This window comes from Lepidochelys kempii, chromosome 4, assembly GCF_965140285.1.
Source record: "Lepidochelys kempii isolate rLepKem1 chromosome 4, rLepKem1.hap1, whole genome shotgun sequence".
Lineage (NCBI taxonomy): Eukaryota > Metazoa > Chordata > Testudines > Cheloniidae > Lepidochelys > Lepidochelys kempii.
The window spans coordinates 25,154,962-25,178,820 of NC_136383.1; the positions used below are offsets into that span (position 1 = coordinate 25,154,962).

Sequence of the window (23,859 nt, forward strand, 5' to 3'; positions counted from 1 at the left end):
ATGATTTACAGACATTACCTGCACAGGTGGAGAGTGTAGAGGGCTTGGTCTCCAGTAGGAGCACTTAAGAGGAATGATCGTTGCCTGAGCCAAAATTCCTCTAGGCAGCTCCTGGGAAGAACACACTGAAGTGATGGTTCTGGCAAACTAGGAGCTGGTGCAGCGTGTGTTCTCTAGGCAGATACAAAGGAGAACAGTGTAATGTCAACTGCACAAAGTCACGGTAAGCATCTCACCATTTTGGAAGGCAAAGATGTCTTTCTGGCTGAAGAAGCAGCCTTCTATCACTGGTCCTGGTAGACTCGAGGAAAATGATGAATTCCTTGTGGTGTTCCAGAGTTCTGCCCTAAGTCTTGGGAAATTCCACCTTTTGAAGCACACAGTCCTGTTTGATCCAGGAAGGTGTTAATAAACACCATAGGTCAAATTAATCTCTAGCGTAACTTCTCTTCATGCAGTGGAGTTACCCCAGAAATTAATTAGACACAATGGGTCCAGGCCTGACCTCAATGAATTTGATTGGAATTTTGCCATTGTTTTCACTGGAGCCAGGATTTCAGCCAGTATGTTTTTCCACTGTTTCCTTTTTAGATTAACAAAAGTCAGATTTAATCTTTAGGTTCCTTTTCCTACTCTCTTCTTACTTTCTATGATGAAAAGTTAGTAACACAGATTATGTTTGCCAGAATACAACATACACCATTGGGCCCTTTGCCATAGTTAATAAATGTTCATCTTTGACTGCATATCCTCCATTGTACTGATTTCTTTTCAACTGTGTTTTTCATATACTTCTTTTGAATTGCAAAAGTGTTTCATTTGTTAAGGCAGATTGTGGCGGTTCAATGACAAGACAGCACAGAGCTTTTAGCAAGCAAGCGGCTGGTCTGCTAACAGGCTTCTGTCTGTCAGCTTTCCACCTTCCCCTTTATTCTTTCTCTCCCCCCGCGCATTACATTCTCCAACAGATAAAAGGAATACACTGGCTTTGTTTAACATTCTTATTTACCAGTTTCTATCTACCGCATTCCTTGCTCTCAGGCCTTGAGCCCAGTCCTGGGAGGCTTCCCACGGTTCATGTCATCTGGGCGAGACTCCAAGGTTGATGCCCTTGAAAGGAGCTGTGTGTGCACAGGTCCAGCACAACACTCCGGGTGTGCCCTGAATGTTGCCAAGCGCATAAACCTTGTATGAATCCTACATCCCCTCCTTTTTTGTTTATTTGTGCTCGGCCATCTCATGGTAGCCATCAATTTGCTTTTGCAAGCCAATTAACTCCCAGACAGACAAGGTCATAACTCGTGGAGCCTGCCAGGGCGGGTCTTGACAAAGTCTTAACAAAAAGGAAATACATTGCACACAGCAACAGCAAAAAATGAGCTTAAGAAGGTAAAGTGTAATTGGCCGGGCCCCAATTAGCCATGCTAGAGTACTGGGAAGAGAGGTTCGAGTAAGCAGCGAGCATCATCTCATTCCCAATTTCCTCAGGGTGATGACATACTGGAATAAGGCACGTACCTAACAATTCTTCAGCTGCTACAAAATCAGATAAACAAAAGTGGGTAACATTTGCTATTGAAGCCAATCTTTCCCATAGGTTATATGTCATTCGGGCTCGTAACGGAGAAAGCGCTCCCGAGCCAACCCCTACAGGAAATAGCAGGCACAAAAGGCATACAGAATTAGCAGTAATTTGGGCGAGAATTGCCACAAAGTCTCAGAAGTCTCTCGCTGTTGGTTTGCTGCCAGTCTTCGTTGAGCCGCGGCGACCAATGCTTTTACTGCTCCCCATGTCACGGGCTGGCTTGGGACGCTACGCCTCCTCCGTCTCCGTCCCACTGTTGTCGACCCGGGAGGCACCGCGTTCTCCTCCAAGGTCAGCTGAAACTCCGGTATGGGGTTCGATAGTCCCTGGAGCCACGCCATGCTGCTTCAGTGCCGGTCGCACACACCGGGCCGGAACCCACAACGGTCCTGCAGGGAGAGACACAGCAGCATATCCCCGACCCCAAGTAATTAGAGGCACTGGGCCCAACCATTGCGGATCGGGCAGCTGACAGTAATAGACACGCGGTCTTTCCAGTACCTTGGATTTGTGAAAATGCCGATCCGTGGGGGTCTGCTGATCTGTGTTCAGCGTTAAATTATTTAAAGTGAACAAAAGGATATGCAATTGTTGCTGAATGTCTCCTAAGGTTCGGAGACGCAGCTCCCCTTGTTTTAATTGTTTGTCAAGCAAGGTTTTTAGCGTGCAATTTGCACGTTCAACAATGGCTTGGCCCGTGGAATTATAAGGGATCCCGTGTGTGAGATGGACGTCCCATTGGACACAAAAGGTGGAAAGGGCTGTGGAGCAGTAGGCTGGGGCATTATCTGTTTTCATCTGGCTCGGGTGACCCATAACAGCAAAACAGGCTAGCAGATGGTGAATAACTTTAGGAGTGGCTTCCCCACGCTGTGGGGTTGCCCAGAGGAATCCCGAATAGGTATCAATGGAAACATGTAAAAACGAATAGGGGCGGAATTGTGGCACATGAGTAACATCCATTTGCCACAGCTGATTTGCTGCGGTACCTCGGGGGTTAACGGCATAAGAGAAAGTAGGAGCAGCAGCAGCACAGTGGGGGCAGGAACGAACAATGGAACGTGCATGATCAGCAGGAATGTGAAACTGCCGGGCCAAAACAGAGGCAGACTGATGAAAAAAGGCATGGCTTTCAATGGGGTCAGAAAAAAGAGAATTTACCTCACCACGTAACGCGCGATCGGCGCGCGCATTGCCCTCAGTGAGTAGCCCAGGCAGAGGGGTATGACTGCGAATATGAGCAACAAAGTACGGGAAATTACGAGTGGTGATGAGATACTGTAAAGACAAAAACAGGCGAAGGAGGTCTGCATCGACCTGAGGGGTAATAAGGGCAAGGGGTAAATGATCAATTACCTGATAAACATAATGCGTGTCCACAATCAAATTAAAGGGACAATCACCAAAAAGTTAAAAGGCCAAAATAACAGCAGCTAATTCCAAGGACTAGTAAAGCTCTCCAAGCGCTGTGCATGCAAATATTATTGTACAAGTGAATGAAGCGCTTTCAGCTTTTCTAGGGGGAGGGGCCACTGGTCAATACAGGCTCTAAGGATTGCCATACTAATGGTAATGCGGACGGCAAGGTGGGTGAGGGAGGATTTCGGGCCATTATATATTAATATCGAGGGTGGTGTCCAGCTTTGTAAGTAAGTCACGGCCCCAAATATTGAGGTGGACAGGGAGAACAAAAGGGCGGATTGTAGCAAGGGCACGGCCTCCTGGTTTAGAGACCGTGACCCAAGACAAACTTTGGCGCCCGGGTTTGCTACCCCCAATCCCCCACAACTCTTTAGAAGGAACTGTTGGCCAACTGACCGGCCACTCCGGATCACGAATCACCGTAACGTCAGCTCCAGTGTCCACCAGCCCTGTAAAAGGAACATTATTTAAGAGAAGTGTTAACTGAGGTTTCGAGGGGCGGACCGACATTGTTAGAGCAACAAGTGGAGAGGACGTGTTGTGAGATGGCGACTGAGCCAGAGTTGATCCAAAGCCGCCTCCGCCCCGGGCTCAATCCTCTTCAGCTGGCACCTGATAGGGGACTAAAAACAATTGCGCAATTGACCGTCCACGCGGGAGCGACTGCGGAAGATGGGTCCACACCTGAACCTTAATAACGCCGTTGTAATAGGCGTCAATGACCCCTGGATGACAAAAAAGCCCTGTTTCCCAGCGTGTGAGCAAGGGAGAACCAGACCCACAAATTTGGCAGGGAGAGGTCCCGTCACCTGGGTAGGTATGGCACAAACCTCCCCGGCAATTGAAAATCAGCGTCCTCCTGCATAATCAAATCAAGCCCTGCACTTCCGGCAGTCGCCGCCTTCATGGAGTCTATGGGTTTTAAAGCAGAGGAACAGTTGTCTGAGTGGGAAATACCCCCGTTTGGCCCTGGGTTCGGGGGGAACCCGTCGTGCGGTTTCCCGACCCGCTACGACACTGATTAGCCCAGTGATAGCCCTTCCGACACTTGGGGCACTTCTTTGAGGGGCGCACGGGCGCCGTCGATGAGCGGCACTCCCGCTGAAAGTGACCCTCCTTTCCACAGCGGTAACAACGCTTCCCCTCTTTCCTGCTTTTCCACAGGGCGGCAGCCAGAACTCCAGCTTTATGTGCTTGAGTTCCGATGTTTTGGCACGCCGCAGCATGTCTGACAGATCTAGAATTCCAGAGGCTTGTGCAGCCTGGAGAGCATGGCGGCAATCCTCGTTCGCATTTTCAACCGCCATTTTTAACAGGATCTCCTGAGCTGCCGCAGGGTTATCCACCTGTTGGAGGATAGCCTCCTGCAATCTGTTGGTAAAATCCATAAAGGACTCTGATGCACCCTGACAGATACTGGCAAAGCTTTTGGTAGGCTTGCCTGAATCCGGGACCTTCCGGAAAGCATGCTGGGCACAGGTGGAAATAATGGGGAAGACGGCCTGAGGGAGTTGAGACTGCATCTCAACAGTAGCAAACTGGCCCTCCCCTGCCAACTGCTCATAAATGACACCTTGCTCTCTATATACCTGGGCTTGGCGTTCCGCCATCTGCCGATACTCACTAAGCCAAATAACATACTGACTGGGTGTCAGCATCATGCGCAACAGCGCCTTCCAATCTTCAGGGATCAGGGTGTACCCAGTACCTAGCCCTTCAATGAGACCACTTACATACGTGCTAGTGAGGCCGAACTCGCGAATCACTTTCTTTACGTCTCTGATCACCGAGTAGGGCTAACTGACCTAGTTTGCAACCTGGTTGCCCTGGCCATCATCCTGTCAGGTCACCGAACAAACTGAGACCAGATCAGCCAGCTCCTCCGCTGTAATATCGGAGCGAGTCTTCGCTGCGTGAACCGTTTGTTGCACCAGCGAAAGCCGCTGAGCAGATGCGGATGATCCTCCAGGGGGCCCCGGAACATGGGGCACCACGGTGGGATGGTGATCACACACCAGCTCCGGTGGGGAAGGCCAGGGAGGCGGTGGTAATAGAGGCACTGGGGGCGAAGCAGGGGGAGGGATGGTTGCAGGAGCGGATGGGGGTGGCGGGATCGGCAGCCCCTCTGTTGGCGCGGGAGAGGGCCTTTCCGAGGCGACACGCTGTGTCGCATCGCCAGGAGCGGGGATGGCTGCAGGAGCGGACAGGCGTGGCAAGATCACCAGCCTCGCGAGAGAGGGCCTGTCCGAGGCGACACGCTGTATCGCGTCGCGGCAGAGGTGCCAGGCATGTAGAGCCTGCACGGGCGCCCGAGGCTCTTTGTGCAATGTCTGGCCCAATCGCTCCCAGTCCGCTAGCTTAAGGGTTCCGGCTTCAGGGTACCACGGGCATTGGGCACTCACCTCCTGTAGCAGGAGAGTGAGTTCTCGAGTGGGGCAATCATGCTGAGCCTTACGCAGCAAATACTGCAGCTCACTGCGGTGTTGCACTTGCAAAGCAGAGAGGGAGCTTCCCATACTTACCACAATGAAAAATACTCACCGGGATCCGCGAAGCGGATGAGTGACGCGTCTGAAACCCTTGCCGGGCGAGGTGAGTGCTGAGGGCCCCACGTTTGGGCGCCAGTTGTGGCGGTTCAATGACAAGACAGCACAGAGCTTTTAGCAAGCAAGCGGCTGGTCTGCTAACAGTCAGCTTTCCACCTTCCCCTTTATTCTTTCTCTCCCCCCGCGCATTACATTCTCCAACAGATAAAAGGAATACACTGGCTTTGTTTAACATTCTTATTTACCAGTTTCTATCTACCGCATTCCTTGCTCTCGGGCCTTGAGCCCAGTCCTGGGAGGCTTCCCATGGTTCATGTCATCTGGGTGAGATTCCAAGGTTGATGCCCTTGAAAGGAGCTGTGTGTGCACAGGTCCAGCACAACACTCCGGGTGTGCCCTGAATGTTGCCAAGCGCATAAACCTTGTATGAATCCTACAGCAGATAATTAGAACACTGCACAGTTTGGCAGTTCTGGTTCTCCAAAGTTTCAATTCACATGATTTTTACCTAGATTTTTGATCCAAATTTCCAGTTCAAGCACACGCAAAAACACAAAGTGAAAAGTCAGTCAAAATATCCATGTTTCAACTTGAGTTTATGTTGGAGTCATGAGAAGCTGCAAGTTTTGCATTTTTTTAATTAATTAGTCCAGGTTTGAGTGAAAGGCTTACAAACCTTCCTGAACATCTTAGTGAAGTTGGGTTGACTTTAAAAATTGACTATAAACCCCAAACCAGGTGAGGTTGTTTTTCATTTTGTTTTGTATTCTACACATCTATATACCTACTCCAGATACAGACACATATTTCCCCAGAATATACATTTATAGAAAGGTTAATTATTTCATGTAACCACATCCATAAAAACTCCAGAAACCTGTAGAGGGAGATTTTCATAAGCATGAAAAAGAGTTTGAAGCACAAGTCACATTGACTTTTAATGTGACTTGTACTTCTCGCTCTTTGGTGCTTTTGAAAATTTCTCCCACAGTGTTGCCTGTTATGTGAAGAACAGTTGTCTTAAGGTTGGTAATACTTATTCTGTAGCAGACCCCATGATGAAACTTATTCCCATATTTTTTTAAACTCAATTGTATTGATAATGCATAGAGGAAAGGGCCCTATTCTCAGTTGGCATAAATTGGTGTAGGTCCCTTGATTTCAATGATTTATCCCAGCTGAGGAGCTGGCCCAAAAGCAATAGCACATGTCAGAGTGTGATTGCAGATTAGCTAGCAGGAATGTAAAATATTGGAAACTATGTGCGCTGAGGTTTAACAGAACCTGGATGTTCCCTCTTGCTAATAATAATACTTAGCACTCCTATAATGCCTTTCATGTTCAAAGTACTAATTAACATGAATTAATCCTGTGAGGCAGGTAATTACATGGCATTATCCCCATTTTACAGGTGGGGATTCACATCCTGTACCCCATCTCTCATCAGTCTGTCTGGCTTCTTTGCACTTCTTAATAATTATAAAAGATAAAAAACTTTGGAATCCTTTGTTTTTCTGGCACTTTCAGACATGGCTGTGGGACTTTTGTGCCACGCTGTTGTTCCTTCCCTGTGGAGCCCTTCTTTTTCTGGCTGGCTGTTTCAGTTTGTTTTTTTTAGCAAGATTAAAGACAGAGTTCTACTGCACCTTCTCATTTCAACATAGGCTGTAAATAAAGATTTTACGTCTTTCTCATTTTGAGTTTGGTTCCTTTCTGTTGGCAGGAACGAAAGAGTACAATACTCAGTATCATAATACAAAGAAATTGCAGGGGATTCCGATATCTAGTTTGTAACCATCATGGCATCACTTGCCCTTTTTGTTTCTAATACAATTGTTTAGTGCCACCTAAAAAATGTGTTTCCCCTTCCTCCCCCTTGCTGAAATGCGTAGCTACTATTAAGATGGTCATTCTATTGTTAGGAAAAACTTTGAAAATTTTACTCTGGAGCAGCCACATATTTTGGATCCACTTGTGCACTCGAGTGTTTCCAACTGGCTTTCTTCTCTTTTTCCTCATCCCAAACAACTATGCTATGCTGGTGATAGATAGGGTTTTTTTGCTTGTAGTGCACCAGTGGATCCTCGCACCTGTACACAATGACCTTCATGCCTGGAACTCTTTCTTTCCTTGGTTAACCCAACATCATCCCTAAGTCTAGATCTCTTGTAGTCATTGGTTTTTGTCTCATTTTATTTAGTTTGCATTTTTTTTTGTTCATTTAGAGATGGAAAAGACCAAAGTTGAGCCAGAATACTTCAGTGGGTTTTTGAGGTTGTGAGATGAGGAGCTACTCCTGGCATAAGATGAGTGCCTTTGGATCCCACTGAAATTAATAAGTGCAGCAAGCACTTAGCTGGCGTTCTCTGAGCGCTTCATGGGCCTGGGCCCTTCAGCTATGACCCCTCTCCACTGATTCTGCAAAAGCCAAGTGCTGGCTATTGCCAAATGCGGGAACACTACTAAAGCTTTCCATGTGAAAATAAGACCAACTTTTAAAGCCACTTGTTTGGATGACAACCACTTTTGAAAAAACTGGCCATAAAATTTTCCATCAAAAGAGCTCACACATAATGCTTCATCCATGGGCTTTAATGACAAATATTTTCTATTCTGCTGATGTTCCCCCACCCCCGGCTTGGTTTCAGTGAGGAGAAGCAAGGGTCCTTTTTATAGAATGTCAATTTTTTCTCTATTTAACTATTCCTGCCCTTGAAAACTGCCCTTTGCCCAAGACAGTGTTGAAGTTTCGCTATATAGTCCATATTCTGTGGAGTAAGGTGACTTTGTTGTGCTGAGAGAAGGCGACAAATGCTAAGCATTTGCAAAGTTTTCCAAAAGAGAAGCCACCTTTCAAGGCTTTTAATTTTTTTTTAAAACCCATTTTACTGACATTTTTGAAAAGTTATCTTATTTAAAGACAGTTTCCTTTAACCTTTTCCATGTTAGTGTTTTATAGTGCTCAGTGCAACAGCAGTAAATCACTACACATTGTAAGGTTTGTGTGAGAGGCCATTGAATGCTGTAAAATTCCCAAAGTTTCACTATTCCAGACAAACACAGTCAACATTCCTTTGTGGAGTTCTTAAGCCACTAAAGGTAGATTGTCAACCCATGTAAACCCACATAGCTCCACTGACTATACCCATTTACAGCAGCTGAAGATCAGGCTCTGATTTAAGATTTGTTAATTGACTTTTCAAATTATGCCATCAAGATACACCCAGGCTTCTTTGCTTATTAATGAGGGTTTGTTTACCTTACTGTTTTTTCATGTGGGCACTTTGACTGAGTACCAAGGTGCCCTCCAAGAACAATGTGTGTGTATACCCCTTAAACAGAATTTTCTGAAACATTCCCAGATGTGCAAATTATGGAAGCCTGATTACCTTGCACATATGACTTCTGCACAATACAGGGCCACACCTAACGGTGTGTGAGAAATGGGTAAGGTTTGGGAAGACATGTTGGGACGTGAAGGGCAAGGGTAAAGGCTCAAGGGGAAAAGGCAATTGCCTCAGTAAGTCAATAGGTTCTTACCACTGTGATCTTGTGTCCTCTAGAGGGCTCTATTTTATATTCTACATTAGTAATGGGAACATGAGAGTTAGAGAGAGAAAGCTAGTTCCTGTTCTCTAAAGTTTCTTGGTAGATGGCTGTCAGATTAAAACACTGTTTTGTAATTAAAGTCAATAGCACCTTTCCCCTCCTCCTCTGATAAGTACAAACATTGTAGGATGTCAGGCATGTTCTTTAGCAACCTATGCTTCATCTTAAACAATATAGGTGGGTGCATGGGCTCCTCCCTCCCCCCAAACAGTTGAATTCACTCAAAAGCAAACAAACAAAGAAAAAGGGGATGGGGCCAGGCAACAAATAATTTTGCCATATTGTGTAGGAAAGCAGAGAGAAAAACATAATACAGTAGAGGCCTGTTAGTATCTGATAAGAAGAGATCAGCTATGGGTTCACTTTGGTAAAGATTCATGCGGAAGGGGCAGCCAGACCCAAATTTGAGGCCTGCACCGTGAGCGTGGGGCAGGCTCGCATTCTAGCACCCCTGCACTGGGATTTCCCCCTCCACACCGGGCCATTTTTAGGGTAGTGGTGCTGGTCCATGGGTGCTGCTGCGGCTGGTTGATGCCCCTTTGGCAGTTTAGTATTGTGCACCAAATGAATCAGGATGCTACATCTGCCCCTGATCTGACCCCAAATTCTGACTCCTCTAAGCATAGAAAGGATGTGTACAATTTCACTAGGTGCCCAGAGGCTTTTTTAAAATGTTCCTTCTTTATATGAAAAATGCTTTGCTTACCAATGGCTCAAAAAGAAAAGGAGGACTTGTGGCACTTTAGAGACTAACAAATTTATTTGAGCATAAGCTTTCGTGAGCTACAGCTCACTTCATCGGATGCATTCAGTGGAAAATACAGTGGGGAGATTTATATACACAGAGAACATGAAACAATGGGTGTTACCATACACACTGTAAGGAGAGTGATCAGGTAAGGTGAGCTATTACCAGCAGGAGAGCGGGGTGGAGGGGGGGGAATCAAGGTGGGCCATTTCCAGCAGTTGACAAGAATGTCTGAGGAACAGCGGTGGGGGCGAGGGGACAGAGGGGGAATAAACATGGGGAAATAGTTTTACTTTGTGTAATGACCCATTCACTCCGTCTTTATTCAAGCCTCAATTCAGCAGTCTCTCATTGGAGTCTGTTTCTGAAGTTTTTTTTGTTGAAGAATTGCCACTTTTAGGTCTGTAATCGAGTGACCAAAGAGATTGAAGTGTTCTCCGACTGGTTTTTGAATGTTATAATTCTTGATATCTGATTTGTGTCCATTTATTCTTTTACATAGAGACTGTCCACTGAGAGACTGCTGAATTGGAATTAATTTGCAAACTGGATACAATTAATTTAGGCTTGAATAAAGACTGGGAGTGGATGGGTCATTACACAAAGTAAAACTATTTCCCATGTTTATTCCTCTCCCTCCCCCCCCAAGATATTCTTGTCAACTGCTGGAAATGGCCCCCCTTGATTATCACTACAAAAGGTTCCCCCACACGCTAACCCCGCTCTCCTGCTGGTAATAGCTCACCTTAAGTGATCACTCTTGTTACAGTATATATGGTAAACACCCATTGTTTCATGTTCTTTATGTATATAAATCTCCCCACTGTATTTTCCACTGCATGCATCCGATAAAGTGAGCTGTAGCTCATGAAAGCTTATGCTCAAATAAATTTGTTAGTCTCTAAGGTGCCACAAGTCCTCCTTTTCTTTTTGCGGATACAGACTAACACGGTTGCTACTCTGAAACCTGTCAATTGCTCAAGCTATTTCCAAAATCTCATTCAAAAATATGCAGCCACCACTGCCCCCACAACAAAAGCGCCCAATTTGCTTAGGACGGTCCAGGAATGAACAGAAGATGGAAATGTTTACTTCTATTAAGCCCTTTTGTGGAGGAGTGGGGGGAAGGAAGCAAAGAACAAAGTATTAGTTACAAGGAGAGTTGAACATTTTCAACCTCTATTGAATCCTTTTCTTCTTACTGCAAGGCAAGGGTGTTCCTCCTCCTCCCCCCACTGACTGCCAGAGTTGAAAGCCTGGCCACATTCCCTTTGTGTGATTTCAGTTCCATGCCAGATTTCAAAGTGACCAATACAGATAGGACAGCCAAAGGAGACATTTCATCACCCCACCTAAAAAAAATAGTACTGTGACAAAAGAGTGCAGTCCTGCACTTAGGGCGGAAGAATCCCATGCACCGCTACAGACTAGGGACCGAATGGCTCGGCAGCAATTCTTCAGAAAAGGACCTAGGGGTTACAGTGGACGAGAAGCTGAATATGAGTCAACAGTGTACCCTTGTTGTCAAGAAGGCCAATGGCATTTTGGGATGTATATGTAGGGGCATTGCCAGCAGATCGAGGGACGTGATTGTTCCCCTCTATTCGACATTGGTGAGGCCTCATCTGGAGTACTGTGTCCAGTTTTGGGCCTCACACTACAAGAAGGATGTGGAAAAATTGGAAAGAGTCCAGCGGAGGTCAAGAAAAATGATTAGGGGACTGGAACACATGACTTATGAGGAGAGGCTGAGGGAACTGGGATTGTTTAGTCTGCGGAAGAGAAGAATGAGGGGGGATTTGATAGCTACTTTCAACTACCTGAAAGGAGGTTCCAAAGAGGATGGATCTAGACTGTTCTCAGTGGTAGCTGGTGACAGAACAAGGAGTAATGGTCTCAAGTTGCAGTGGGGGAGGTTTAGGCTGGATATTAGGAAAAACTTTTTCACTAGGAGGGTGGAGAAACACTGGAATGCGTTACCTAGGGAGGTGGTGGAATCTCCTTCCTTAGATATTTTTAAGGTCAGGCTTGACAAAGCCTTGGCTGGGATGATTTAGTTGGGGATTGGTCCTGCTTTGAGCAGGGGGTTGGACTAGATGACCTCCTGAGGTCCCTTCCAACCCTGATATTCTATGATTCTATGATTCTAAGAGAGACATTAAAAATGCTCGGTGTGTGTGTATGTTCACTCAGAGAATTCAGACAGCTCACCCAGCTTTCAGTCAGTCCAGTCTTCTCAGTTTAGACATCTATTCATTAGATTTGGGATCCTTGGAATAATTGTATGGAAGCTTAAGGTACTATTATTATTATTATTATGAACTCTCAACATTATGTTCAGTCTTATATGTCAACCCTCCTGTAAATCCAAGATCAGAAGAGGAGAAAGTAATATGGTGCATAGCCAATTTTGGCTTTCGAAGATTAGATGAACCTGAGCAGAAAAAGCTGCTAATACATGGTCAAATCCTTCAAAATGCTAAGTGCCTTCTTCAGACGTGCAGCACTTCTAACAGAGTTGGCAATGGGTTGACATGTGAACTGGGTGACGAAACAACCAAAACTGAAATTCTCTACAACACTGAAATTTAATAAAAAGTTATGTTAGAAATTTGTAATATAGTGAAAGTTAATTCATTTACCCAAGATGACAGCTGTGCTCATGCAAGCCCAGGAATGCCACTAGAGATAACACTAAAGACCAGAAAGATTCAACCTGCAATGTCCATAAACACTGATACTTACTTGAAAATACTCTCCCAATCCAAATGGAAGTCCACTGAGCAAAAATGTTATGCATTTAGAAAAGGGGTCGTGTTGGTAAGTTAGATATTAAAATCTTTCTGGGATAATTTTTTTTACAGGTCTCTCGGACCATGCCTCATATATTTGCAAATGCATCTGTTTGTATGTGTAAAATTCTGCATTTTCTCTTGCAAACAGTGGTTTGACTAGACTAAACAGGTAATTTTGTGTATAGGTACCTATTTGTGTACACAAAGGTAGGGAGGTCTGCAAGAAACAATAGTGCTCTCACAAATACTATACGTGTATTACAGGAAGCCTTGTTGGGAATATCGCATGTGCAATTAAACAGGACCTGTTTACTATTCATTTACTTGATTTCCTATCACTAAAAACAATGTCATTAACATTACACTTATTTTTCCCTAATATCGCATTTTCTGTGGATTAGTAGGAATGTTTGTCTGTTCCTTAAAGTACAAAAGTTATCAGATTCAGTATTTTCTATTCCATTTTTTGTCCTAAAATATTTTGGTTTTGGCTACCATTGCCCTTTAAATAGAGGTTTTAATTGACCTGCTCACATAACTAGCTATTATAGGGCACCCTAGCATTGCCCACCCAGTTCTTCATCTTCCGGAGAAAGATGGATTGGATGTTATGGGGTTCAGGTATTGCAAGAGTAGTGATTCTAACCCAAGTATCTTCAGGAAAAAAGTCCTAGGAGCCTTGAGCAATCAAGACCCAATATTATCCCTGTCAGGTGTTCATAATCATCACTGACCTTTTAATCTTTCTAATAATGACCAAAACTTCTCAGCTTAGAATAGTCTGAGCATATGAACTGAACAAATGTTGTAGACATTTTAACTCCCTCTTGCTGTCCCAAACTATGAAAACTTCATACTATTTCAGAGACAAAATCATAAGTCAGGAGCCAAATTCTGCTCTCAGTGACACCAAGGCAAATCTAGAGTAACTTGACTGACTTCAGTAGACTTACTTTGGACTTAGAATTTGGCCGCAGATATGCATATCTGTCATTCTCATCCTGTAAAAGCGACACTTATGCAATCATCTAGGGATGTCTAGAGTTAAGATTGCACAAGCATTTCCATTGCAGAGACTTATCAGTGTGTGTCTTGGTCAATCCTTCTGCTCCTGGGGGCAAAGTATGGAAACTTACGCTTTCACATAAATCAATTGGGTGACCTCATCTGGAATACAGTTAACATTCTTTAATATGGGGCATTAGATAAATTCCTGAAATTGTAAGATAGTGCTAGCAGTTAGAATACATTTATCAAATTGCTTAATATTTGTATCAGAGTTGTAATTATAATAGTGATGGTAATTATGCCCAACCTATACTATAATTACAATGTAATTACACTGCTTATATTTTGATTCCTGTAATTCCCATTAATTCATATAGCTGAATCCTTAACTACAAGTACCTGCAGTTTAACTAAATGTAGTTAATGTATTAAAGGGTAACAACTCAATTGACATATATTAACCTTCCTGTTATATGAATTACTGGTGATTAGTTATCAGAAAGTTAAACATCAATGTAATTCCATTGTTATCAGTGTAATGTCATTAGTCACCATATTATAAAGTATAATCCAAATTTTTAAAAAATATTTGCAAAATCATGAAACAAATCAAAGAACACAAATTCAGACATTTTCTAAGAATTTTTAATCACTTTGTTAATTATGCAGGTGTTTTTGCAAAAAGTCAAACATAGTGAAAGCTTGTGATAGGACGCTTGTGAAAACTAGAGCCCTGGACATGGATTTTTAAGGGTGTTTAGGCACAAAGATGCAGATCTTCCTCACCCATGTGGAACCACCTAGTTCACTGTATTTAGCACCAATGGGCAGGGGATCCAGAGCCACCACAGAGACATGGGGCTTCTTCCTAGATGGCTTCAGTCATATGGAAGCCACAGGGTTTGGGGGGGGAAATCATGTGGGTCCCCTTTGCCCAACCTCTGATACAGCAGATCCCCAGCTCTACAGAGGGCTCTTCACAGAGTATGGGTGACACTGCCATTGTATTAGTTAACTCCACCATTGGAGGGGGGAAATCATGAGGCCCCAGGTCACTGTGCTAACATACAAATCGATTTTTAGGGATAGAGTTAATTAACAATTATATTTTTCATTTTAGAACCAGTGCCATTTGAATGATTGTTTGTATATTGTAACTTTACAATAGAAAGAAAATGAGAACATTGGACTCTTGGGTCCTGTATATTGAATATTGTACTAATTACTAGTAAAGAAGCAGTATCAAAAGCTGTGCTATTTAACACTCCCTTGGTCTCCAGTGCTGTGGAGATTTTGTTGTTCATCTTTTTAATGCATTTATTTTTATATTCAGAATACTTTATTTTTATTTTGTTTTACTTGTGGATTTGTTTCAGTTACTGTAACATTGAATTTAAAGTACAATTATGATCATTAAAATGTTTTTTAAATGGCACCTTCACATCCAGCACATCTGCTGTGTGTCCTTGTACTTACAGAGGCACAGTTTCACTCCTCTTTGCTCTCCAGAGTAATTTCAGTTATGGCAGAGCAAGTTGTATTCTGTTATGCCTTGTGCATAGACAACATTGGCAACTAAGGTCCTTGATTCAGCATATGCCTATCTTTAAGTATGAGATTAGTCCCATTGACTTCAGTGGGAAAATAAATCAATGAGGTTTACTTACATGCTTAACGTTAAGCAGATGCCTTGCCGAATCAGGCCCAAGTTGTGATTCCAGGATCTGTATTATAAGAGGTAGAAAGAACATTTACAACACAGCTTTCAGTTCTTGGCTGATTTTTCAGAGCTACAGTTAGTTTTATTTTATTTTACTTTGTTTGATTCAGTAAATGTAATAGTGATGAAAGCGATCTGATTCAGAACGCTGGAAACAAAAACGTTATCTATTTATCCTGCATTGTTTTGTGCGCCAGTAACTCCAGTTTTAAATCGGTAGATTGGTTCTGGGATGGAGTCTGCACAATGTAGCACAGACAGTTGCAGGACAAACTTCCCCACATTGCCTGGCCAGTGTGTTTTCAACTCTGACTTGGAAGCATCAGCTATCGGGCTTAGATAGGGATACAGTTTGTGTCCCTTCAGTTCTTGGTCTCTCTGACATTGCCAACCAGATCACTTACTAATTATGGCTGACATCCATTTACTCAGAATCTGACTTAAACCACTAATTCAGTACATAGGCCTGGGGTAGTGGCAACTGTTTGTCTCAAAAGACTAGGAGTACTTGTGGCACCTTAGAGACTAACCAATTTATTTGAGCATGAGCTTTCAGGAGAGTTTCCTTGTGTCATGCTGTGACATTGTGAGCGGCTTCGAAGTCCAATTCTTGAGTGATAGTCCTTGCTACAAACAGTGCGGGTGTAAGGCGCCAGGCATTTAGATATTGTAAGTTTTCGGTACTGCATGTGAAAGTAATCCCCCACACACCAAAAATTGTACAAAAAATTATAGTGAAATGAATCAACAAAAGAGTTAAGACCCACTAAAATCCCACTTAATCTCTTATTTTAAGGACTTAAATTGGACTTCAGTGGTGCATCGGCCTTGTACAAGGGTGAATATAAAACAAAATGCACATTTGTATGACTATGCATAGACATCAGTAAAATAATTACCTGTTTTTATATTCCTTTTTATTACCAATCACAAGCAATCTTCCTCTGGTCACTGTCTGCTGTTGTGTCTCAATATATTTGATAACTTTTGCTTATTACTGATCTTTGATAAATATCAATCTCTAATGTAAATGTGGAAGGTGCCTTATTATTTTTTGTTGAATTTCAATCTCTCCCCCTCTCAGAAAAAATTTGCTGTAATAGAATAAAGTTATTATGGTTTTCAGTGGCCAGTATTTTTGCCTCAGCTGGTCAAACAAAGGGCTTCTGTGAAAGCATACAAGAGAAAAATAGGGAACACTTCAAAAGAATGCAGAGGATATATTTTTCTTTCAAATTTATTAACTTCCTCTCAATATCCCTATTTTTTTCTTTAACTCTTTATTTTAAATTGATAAAATTCTTGAAGATGTAGAATTCTTTTCTTCAGCATAGAAGGCTTTTTTGAGATTGGTTAAGGAGATTTAAAATATAAACAGGGTTTTTTTAAGAAAAAGAATAGCTGTATTCAGTTATCCTTCACCTGAGCCATTCAGTCCCCAGCAACATTGATTTTGCTGTGAGGGTGTGCAAAACAGCGGGTTAACTGGCCGCCTCCTCTGGCATGGAATGTGATCTTTTGGCCTTCATGCTTCCTGTCACAAAATTGGGAAAGGAGGCTTACTTTATGAAACACAGGCAACCCCTTTATATTCACCATTGGCTAAGTGTAATATGGTTTATCTGTTACAGCTCTAAATGCAGAGTTTACATAGACTAAACTATGGCACAGTCTGCCAGTTCTTACTTCTATCTATCAGTTAGAGTCCAAGAATGGTAGTGCATGTTGATGTACTTTTATTTTGTATGGATTTATGGAGGTTAACCCATCTGTTGGTTCCACCAATACACTGTGATGGAGTGTGTGCCCTACGCAGGCCTCAAAGGGGTTAATGTGGGCCTGAGAGGCCAGTTAACATACCTGGCAGCACCTCAGAAAGAGCAAAAACCAGGCTTAATTGATGGAGTGGTGGTTATAAAGCCAGGAAATTTGTAGCAGAAAGGGGCTGCAAGAAGAGAGCCTGCAGTCACTCACGGTGGGGGGAAATAGTGGTATGGAGCAGTAAGGCATCTGAGGGAGTAGACCTTGACTGCCCGCTATAGGGTCCTGGGTTGGAACTCTGATAGAGGGAGGACCTGGTTGCCACTGAAGTAAGGGGTGTGAGGACCATGCATCCCAGAAAGAAGAAAAACTAGTCACTGGACTACAGTTTGGTTGAACTCTGTTACCCTAGAAGGGGTGGACTAAAGTGTGACCTGGCTGGAAGGCCAAGCTGTGGGAAGAGAGAACACCACAGACCACCGGTAGGGGGCATCATATGGGGAAAGAGCTGGGTGGCCTCCCTGAGGAGGAGCTCCTGTGGTGAGTGAACTCCTTCACAAGGAGAAATAAAGGAAAACTTGGATTTCTGGGGTGGGGAGAAAAATGAATATGTAGATCTATGCAGGCATTTATCAGTTAGGTTTCATCACTGGCTTGAGGCACCCTTGCATGAGCTAGGTGGATATAAAGGAGCTATGGGGCTCAGAAAAGGATCCCATAGCACGGGTTACCCTGTGCAGGGGGTTTGTACTGCAGCAGCTAAATTGTCTCTACAGCATGTCCTGGCATAGGGTGTTCTGGGATGGGCCAATGGATGAGGGCATGCTAGGGGCAGGCCAGAAAAGGGAGAGTTGGAACGGAGGCTGTGCAGTCAGGACAGATCTGTATTCCTTGATGCTGTGGATCTGCTTTTCCACTGCCTTGTGCTGGGCAGTCACTTACAGCTGTTCAAAATGAGTGCCAATGATAGCACTCTATGGATTTTGCACAATGTAAATGACTACACAAGCAAGCCCTAGATTCTCATCACTTCCTCTGTCTCCTCCTACCCAGGATGTGCCTCAACACCTTCCTGGATAGTCTGCTCGTCTTTGCCTGTTGTTCACACAGACAAAAGACGACTGTAAACTGTTCCAAGTATATTATTTTGTGCAAACCTGAAAGCCACATGGTTGTATTATTTCAGGGCTAAATTCTGTTTTGGATTCACTCTTTGTACAGCTTTTTTTATTTTATTTTATTAAAGAAGCCAGGGTGTGAAAAGTCAGAATTCAGCCTTTTAGCTTACTTCCCCTTCAAACTAAAAAAAGGCTGCAGTGTAACACTGACAGCCTCTCCAAGTTAGAGTGGTGTATGGCTCTGGCCTGCTGCTGCTGCTCTTTCTAGGTGATTAGACAATTATAACTTCCAGGAGAGCCATGAAAGATTTTAGAATAAGGGTTCCCCCATACCCCCAATTAAGAGTGGTTAACTCATTTGGGTGAGCTAATCAAACAAAGCTTGGCCTGGTCTTCTGTAAACTGTGGAAATCTTTGGATTCATACCTAAAGTCAATGGAGTTACACTAAGGACAGATTTAGCCCAGTCTGGTTTTTTTTTAAAAGTAGTCATTATCTTTGCATCAGTAATAAAAAAAACCATAAGGCGGCTGAATGAGTGACATGAGGTGCAAGGCCCATCTACCAAGTGATTGGACAAAGGCCAACAATGCAGAACCTGCTGAGACCGACCCTGCTGCCAAGCAGCTCTGGTTGAGATTGCTTGCTGTGGGCCATTGATCCCTTGGATGAACAGGGCTGCAATAAAAGAAAAGGAGACAAGCACATGTCCTTCCCCTTTCATGCTCCCTCCCTTACAAGTGTATCTCTGCCCATCCCTGTTTCATTTCCAGCCAAAAAGACAGGGAATGAAATCTTTTCCAGCTGTACAGTAAAACAAAACTATGCTCTGTAATTAGTAAAGCTTCTAATCTGCCATAAGCAGTGTTATGAAAATGTACAGATGCTTTTTCAGCCTAAGAGAATATCAGCAATCCATTGTTCTTGCTGCTAAAGTGTTGAAAATAGTAGGATAGATCCTCAGCTGATAAACATGGTGCTGCTCCATTAAAGTCTGATCCGATACATTTAAGTGAGCAAGATAATCTCTAGTTATAGAGTTGTCCCCATGACAGGGCTATATGTTGTTAGACTTATTTAACATACCTTCCTTTGTAAGGCACTTGAGGTGTATTGGTGAAAAGCACGATGTACAAGCTAAATTTTATCTTTGTGGATGCTTTTGAGCTCTAGTCCTGCTCATCAATGGAGAATTTAAAAAAAAAAAAAAAGTTGAGTGGAGGCTGCAAAGTTTGGATCCAGCTGCAGATCTGAGCTTGCACAGAGTTCAGGGGTGTTTACATCTGCAAGTAAAATTCAGGCCCATGTCTAATGTTCTTACATTTTTGTGCTAAATCTTGGCACAGTATGACTGAACGTAGAAGTGAAATTGATTTACCTGATTTTCCAAATCAGCCTGTATTCATGTTAATTGGTTGCACTGCATAACAATGATTGCTAATTAGGCTCATCAGAAAATAATGAAATGGTACTTTAACACCTTTTATTAAAAAAACAAAAAGATACATTCAGCACCTGGGAGGGTCGAAAGTAAAACTCAAGTGCAAAGGAGAGACTCCCATAAAGTTCTAACACTTTTGTCCAAATTAAAAAAAAAAAAGGGGGGGGGGGGAAGAGAGAGAGAGAGAGAGAAAAAAAAGCTATAGGAACAGAGCTAAATATCAGATGTGCTGAGGAGATGGTGTTTAAATCCAGATTAGGATAGAATCTGGGACCACTTTTGAAGCCAGACAAGGATTGGGTTGGAATTCAGATTCAAAACCAGATTAGCTTTTCTTATGAGATTTTGGTATTTTCAGGAGATTTTAAACCACATCTAAATTAGAACTAGACAAATCATTCCTCCCACATGTAGATCTGACTTGGAACCAAAACCAATCTGAATCTCAAGTGTTTGAGGGGGCTTGGATTTTCAGTTCCACTTGGGGGCCATGTCTTGACAATACAAACAGAAAAATACAGTAGAACCTCAGAGATATGAGCATCAAAGTTGCGAACTGGCTGGTTAACCACATACCTCATTTGGAACTGGAAGTATGCAATCAGGCAACAAAGATTTTTTTAAAAAAGCAAATCATGTAAATTTTAAAAAATTGACAGGATAAACAAATTTCTCTCTGCTTGTTTCATTTAAATTAAGATGGTTAAAAGCAGCATTTTTCTTCTGCATAGTAAAGTTTCAAAGCTATATCAAGCTAAACTTTTGGAAGAGCCACTGTAGCATGTGTTCAGAATTACAAACCACCTCCATTTCTAAGGTTTTTGTAACTCAGGTTCTACTGTAGAAGTAATTGAGCAAATAGAACATAGCATTCTGATGAACAAGCACAAAGAAGTCAGTTTTGCAGAGTGCATTTTCTCTGCTGCACTTGGCTCTCCCTGAATAATGAATCCAAGCTCTAAAAGTTTTAGAATTGGCCCAAATTGTACCAGTCAGTCTCCTGCATGTAGATGAAAAACAGAGATCTCAGGTCCTTCTGACAAGTTAGAGGTATCTTCAACTGAGCAATAAATCGGATATTCAAGGTCATCTAAGCAATGGGAAGATCCAGAGGTGCCGAGATGTTCCAGTTCATCACCCCATATATAGGACGCTTACCTGCTATGTGAGTGTGGACAAGTAACCTTATCTGTTTGCCAGAAGCTGGGAATGAGCAACAGGGGATGAATCACTTGATTACCTGTTCTGTTCATTCTCTCTGGGGCACCTGGCACTGGCCACTGTCTGACAACAGGAAACTAGGCTAGATGGACCTTTGGTCTGACCCAGTAAGGCCATTCTTATGTGCTTTACAGTATCCCAGGGATTCCTCACCTATGAAATAGGGATACTGATCCTTACCTTCCTTGACAAAGTGCTTTCAGATCTATGAATGAGAAGTGTTGTACATAAGAGTATTATAAGAGTGAAGTAGTTTTCAGATATTTGAATCAGTAGATATTGATCAACTGAGCAGCATACTGAAACATCCATCTTAAAAAAAATAAATTAACATTTATATACTGTTATAACCTTGTTGCTGGAAAAATGTTGTAAGATGCAATGTCCACTATATCAAAGGACACAGACAAAGGAGTACTAATGATATCCATCTTAATTGACAAAGCTCTTTATTTTAAATACTCTTAAACGGACACGTGAATTAGCCTTTTGCTCAATAAGTCAAGTCCCGGTGCTGTTTATCCAAGTGCCCCAACTCACTGATGGCCACCACAGATCGTGTGTGTCATTTCGGATGTTTGAACCAGTGGGGTGGGGGGGGAGGGTTATGACAGCATAAAGAGGATAGATAAGAACTGAAAGGGAATTGGGTATTGCTCTGTGAAGTATTTATTTCCCTAACAGGAAAAAACTGGAAAGGAATAAATTGTTTCATGTTAGTTCCCAGAGTTGAACTAGTGTGACATGGTGCAAATTCATTTTTAGTACACACTGTTCCTTTATTATTTGGATAACAAATTGACTTAACTCAATTACCCTTAATGAGTTGCAGTGTATCTAAGTCATACTAACATGAAAGAAAGAAAATCCAATGGCACTCTAGTTATGAGAAATGAGAGAGGATTGAATTATTCCTCCCACCCAGCTGCCTACTAGCACATCATCTTCTCCCCACCCCAATTACCGTTCTTGTACAGGGCAGCAGTAATGGAAAGGTTTAAGCTGTAGACTGGCAGTTAGGGGAGCTGGGTTCAGTCAGACTCTGCCACTGACTGCATGACCGTGAACAAATTGCTCAATTAGTCTGTTCCTCTGTTTCTCCATCTATAAAATGGGGAGAGTGCTTATCCACCTTTGTAAAGTACTTTGGGGTCTATGACAAAGCATTAGATTCTTGCAACACATTGTTTTAAGTAATCCACGTTTACACAGTAACAGTTGTCATGCCATCTCCTCTGTCAGGAGAAGGCTTGCAGGCTGGAAACTTGGATATGAGGGGTACTGATCAATGGATTCCCCCTTGAATGAGGGCTTCTAGAATAAGTTCTATTCCATTTCTGCTTTTAATATTAATACTTTGTATTGTGTATAGCTCCTTTCTTGGGAGAATTGTAAGGCAAGTTATAAACAACCTGATTCTCACACTATCTCTGTATGGTGTATAAATTGTAACCATTTTACAGATGACTAAACTGTGATACAGAGTTTAGAGTTGGGAACAAAACTCAGCAGTACTGAATGGTTCTCAACCATTCTAACAGCCAAGTTACACTGCCTTTGTCATCTTTTAAGAGTTAAGATCTTCAGTTGCCCTTTTCCACTCTTCTGCTGCTATGGTAAAGGATTTCTCTAGCGTAGCCTGTCCAGGCCCTGCAGTTCTATCAAGCTTACGCTTAACTGCACTTCATTTTTCCATAATGATTTCTACAAATCTGCTAGAATCTTCTTTTAAAAATAGATCATACACCAAACAGCTGAATCATGAATTGCATCGTAATAGGTCGAACTATTTGTAAAAAGAACAGAGCCATTATTTTATTCCTGTTGTAAATGGCTGTATAATCTTTTTTTAAACTTAAGCTATTTTAAGTCACAATATCATTCTAGTTAAGTGTTCAGTTCAGCTCACACACCATGTAGATAAGACATGTGTTGTGCCTTATCTTGGCTTTTCTGTGCCACTCCTGCAAAAGTGAAAGGCCTCAAAAGCTGTGGACAAAGGTAAATAATGTGTTGTAATGTTTAGCAAATGATCACTTTAAATCAAATATAAGGAGGGAGAAAATACAGTCTGACTATGAAGTTATTAAATATTTACACCCAGGGCAACTATAGTAGGGGGACAGGGAGGGGAGAGAATATTCCTAGCTTGTCAAAAAAACCATACCCCTAGTTCTGTCATCAATATCTGTTTTAACATTCATTGTTCCCTTTAATACTGCTAGTGACAAAACATCCTGTCATATCATTTCAGAGCTACGGGGACACTTCAGGAAGCCCTTGTGAGAACTATCTCCTACCCTTGTCTTCAGCTCTGGGGAGCTGAAATAGATGAAAATCACTTTGGCTCAATGGACCTGCCAACATCAGAAAGCTGGCAGTAGCCAGAAATGTCAGGTTCCACCATTTTCTTCACATGCATGGTGTGCTAGGATATAAATTCTGATTTGGGGTCCTTGGCCTGGGAGCTCACAATACAGTTCATTTAATGGCTTGAGCATGCAGAATGCCTGTCCCCTGCCAACAGAGTTGTATGCAGTTCTTCATTCTAGTAATTTAATGAGTAAGAATCCATTCTTCACCTTAGAAAGATCCTTGGAGCTTGTACATGCTGGCCAGCATATACATTTGAGAGATGCTGGTTTTAGCAAATCTCTGCTAACTTATGGCCCCTCACAGACTCACTCCTATCCTCCCAACATCCATCTATGTACTGTTTTTCTAGTGTCAATCACCCTGGTATCTAGGTGGTACCAATCTGTCACCCACCTTCCTTTCTGCCTTATTTCTCTGCTGCTTTTCCTTCCCCAAACAGTGTAAATACGCCTGTGTTCTTTCAAATGATTTCGACAGTCAATGACCATCCCCTTTACTTTGCCCCAGGT

The 23,859-nt window shown here is 42.8% G+C and overlaps 1 protein-coding gene across 8 annotated transcripts in view; it reads left to right on the plus strand.

The window, feature by feature from the left end:
- Positions 1–23,859, plus strand: part of LOC140910243 (alcohol dehydrogenase 1-like) — a 339,057-nt gene that overhangs the window by 290,561 nt on the left and 24,637 nt on the right. For 4 of the 8 annotated variants that reach the window (XR_012158494.2, XR_012158490.2, XR_012158493.2 and 1 more), the window contains exon 3: positions 23,229–23,366. The exons of the other annotated variants lie outside the window; for them this stretch is intronic. The gene's annotated coding sequence lies outside the window, so the exon portion shown is untranslated. The remainder of the gene's footprint in view (positions 1–23,228; positions 23,367–23,859) is intronic. 8 annotated transcript variants of the gene reach the window in all.